Genomic DNA, 3,651 nt, shown 5'->3' with positions numbered 1-3,651 from the left:
ATGCAATATATTTTTCGCGAGCGTGCAACAATAGCTTTCATGTCAGGCTATCATTATTTGAGTTTTGAATTATTATTGTTATTATTATGTTTGGATATATTCTATTTATTTTTCTTTGTGCTTTTGATATTATTTAGAGCTTAATCAATATTTATTAATAAATTAAAGAAAATACTTGGAAAAAAAAAAGGAAAAAAAAAGTATAACAATACTATAAAAAAACTTAAACAAAGTACTTTATTTTAAACTTATTTTGATGGCGTTTACAAATTGTTTGAGGAGATGGTACTATTCTCCACTACAACAACATTGATTTGCAATACACTTGCCAACTTGAGAAATCTTCTTTTGTTGACAAAGGTTGCTACAAGCTGGATCATTATTTGGACATGGACCTTGTCCAAAGCAATAAGTCCATGTGGATTTTGAATCAATGGCTCCTCCTGCAATAAATAGATTATTGTAAGGTATTGTGTGTACATAGAACTTATTAATTTATAGTTTCATTTTAAATTGGAGAACATTATACTCTCTCTATCCTATACAAGCTTTAAAAATTAGTTAATTGTTAAATGAAAAGAAAAAACACTATGAATTAACCCAATGAAAAATAATGTAATACAATAATTCGAGTTTAACAGCTTATAAATATGGTACCTGATGTCAAAGCAAATACAATGCATAGCATTGCAATGAAAAAATGCACTCTGTTGATACCAATAGCCATCTTTTCTACAATATGATAAAGAACATCTATCAAGCACTACTTATAGTGATTTAATTTCTAAGAATCTTTTCATAAATCATTTCTTTTTAAATGGAAACAAAATCTCTTATTTTAAATATGTTTTCTTTTTTAAAATGTTAAAAACAATGACATAAATTCAGTCAAAAATTAATTAAAATATAAGAATAAATAATTCATTAACCCAATCAACAAATACATTCAATACAAATAGTGCTTACAAATAAAATAAAAAACAGTGTACCCTAAAATATTAGCACACAAAATTAAAGTAATTGGACCAACAAAAGGCCCAAATAGTTGAGCTCCAATTTATCTAAAATTCACTCCACTTAACTTAAGATATAAAGTTCGATTCACATGGAAATCAATGAGCATTCTCTGATATCCATTTTTCATTATACTCATTAGGCATGGCAACGAGGCGAGTCAGGGGCGGGTTTAAGCAAACCCATCCCCGCCCCGCCTCCCAGATTCAGCCCCACTCCCAAACTCGGCCAGGGCTAATAATTAGTCCCCCGCCTCCAACGATGAACAGGTTTCCCCATCCCGTACCAGCCCCCACCCGCATAAAATGTATTTTTTTAAAGTGCATATTTTTTTCACTAACAATAAATATTAATAATTAAATTAAATAATTGATTATTTTAAGAATAATTATAATGTTTGATATATTTATTTAATTTGTATTTTTAAAAAATTAAATAATAATTCTAATAAACATAATATTTTAACATTAAGAAAGAGTAAATGAGCAATAAAGTTATTAAAAATAAAACTAATAAATTTTATTAGATAGGAGGGGGCGGAGGTGGGTGCGGACAGGTACTAGCATCCCCCCGCCCCTGCCTCGTAACTAAAAAACGGGTTTTACGCGCACCTGCCCTCAATTAAATTAGGTTTTCCCCCATTAAATTTGGGGCGCGGGCGGGTTTTGGCGGGGCCTGTAACATCCTGATTTTATTAGTTATTTATTTAGTTATTTTATTCGGTGTTTAATTAATTATTTATTTTATTCAATTATTTGATAGTATAATAATTATTTAATTATTTAATTGTGTGTGGTTGTGTTAATTTGGCTATTTGAGTTATTAGAATTATTAGTAGAATAATCATATTCTCACCAAACACCTTTGGCACAACTTTAATATTGTTACTTCACTTTGTAGCCATTACACCTTCTAACATTCACTTGTTGTGTTTCTATCGTAAGTGTTTTGTACTCTTGATGGTTAAGCTCTGTGCCATTTTTTAGCTTTGTTATTGTGCTTCTACCTTATGGTGGTTAATCTCTTTTTCTTATATTAGGTGGATAAGCTTTTCAGTTGTGATTTCTACTTAATGGTTAAGCTTTTTCCTTTAAGACTTTGATCTTCGTCGATGTACTTTTGGCTACATTTTATATTTTCTTACGATTTGATGTATTACTCAATTCAAGTTAGAAGTGTTCTGAACACCTTCTAACTTGCAGGGGACTATTAGAGAAATAGAGAATTAGTTATTAGTCTATTATTAACTATAAATATACTAAGAGTAGTCAATTGTAATAACTTTTTCTCATTCTGTAATATTTCTCACTTTAATCAATATAAGAGTTATTAGTTATTACTCTAATAACTATTAAAATACATAATCAAGCATACTCAACAACAAAACCCTAAAAAGATTTTTTTTTTCTTAAAAAACAGAACCCTAAAATCTCTCAATTTCCTCTCCTCATCATCTTCCTCTTCGATTATTCCTAAAGATTACCTTTTTTGTTCCTCACTGTCTGTGTGTTATATTAATTTGCATTACTGCCATCATACCTTATCATGTCGCTATTGTACTCTGTTACGCCAATCTTTTTTGTATTACGAATGTAGCCAATAATTTTATTTTGAGGGAGAACAACTCAATATGTGTAACAAGGTTGGGAATCAAGGTTATGGTAATGGGTCATTTATGTTGTATCAGAGATCTTTATATGGTACTTCTAATAAAGATTAACCATCAGTTGATAATAATAATTAATAAAAAGATAATTCTGGTCAAGGAAAAAATCTGCTAGAGAATAGGAACAGAAAAGTGATGCTGGAAAATCCATCAGTAGATTAGAGTTGGATTGAAAAATTACTATGAGAGGGGAAAACGAAATATATAAGGTAGATTATGGTGTGAAAATAAATATTGCTTTAGTGGCACCTTAGCAGGGACCATTTGTGGGAAAAGCTAGGATTAGGGGTCCATTTGAGCTTACTGTCAGACGATACCTCGCCACCTTTCTGTCTCCGCTCCTCTCGGGTTGACCCGTCGGCAGATAGACGAGATCTTTGTTGACTATTAACAGCACATGGTTCCGGACGAGGCTCGGGCTACCAGAGTAGGGCCAGACTAGAGTTGTGTCAATGGGTACATCACTTGGTTCTTTATTGTGTCACAGCCTTACATGGTCCCCACTGCAGCGAGGTCACCACCCAGACCAGCTTATCAGGAGATATTGCAGGAGCAGTAGTCTCAGTTGGACCACACTCAGGATGTGCTTCCTCGTTGTCGTTGGATAGTTAATATAGCGCGGGCAGGCATTGAGGGTGGTTTATTTCCTGAGGGGTCTGGTGCTAGGTGTATACTAAATGATATCATGTAGGGATGGCAAACAAACCCAAATCCGCGGGGCCCACCCGCACCCGAACCCGAGTCAACGGGTGAAAACCCGAGTTGACTGGGTTTGGGTTCGGGTTCGGGTGCCACCCGATATTTTGGGTGCGGGTTTGGGTAGTGTGAAACCCGCGCCCGAAACCCGAAATCACACCCGAATATATATATATATATATATATATATATATATATATATATATATATATATATATATATATATATATATATATATTATAATATATATTATAATATATATATATATATATATA

At 32.8% G+C, this 3,651-nt stretch overlaps 1 long non-coding RNA gene across 1 annotated transcript; it reads right to left on the bottom strand.

Annotated features, from left to right (window-relative positions):
• Positions 1–214: 214 nt before the first annotated feature.
• LOC131612575 (uncharacterized) lies at positions 215–793 on the bottom strand. Its single transcript, XR_009287429.1, has 2 exons — positions 658–793; positions 215–443 (listed from the first exon to the last, which is right to left on the bottom strand). It is a non-coding gene; the product is annotated as an uncharacterized LOC131612575 (long non-coding RNA).
• Positions 794–3,651: the final 2,858 nt, after the last annotated feature.

The sequence above is a fragment of the Vicia villosa genome, linkage group LG6, assembly GCF_029867415.1.
Source record: "Vicia villosa cultivar HV-30 ecotype Madison, WI linkage group LG6, Vvil1.0, whole genome shotgun sequence".
Lineage (NCBI taxonomy): Eukaryota > Viridiplantae > Streptophyta > Magnoliopsida > Fabales > Fabaceae > Vicia > Vicia villosa.
Note: the sequence above shows the minus strand (reverse complement) of the source record. Positions and strands in the feature narration are given on the sequence as shown.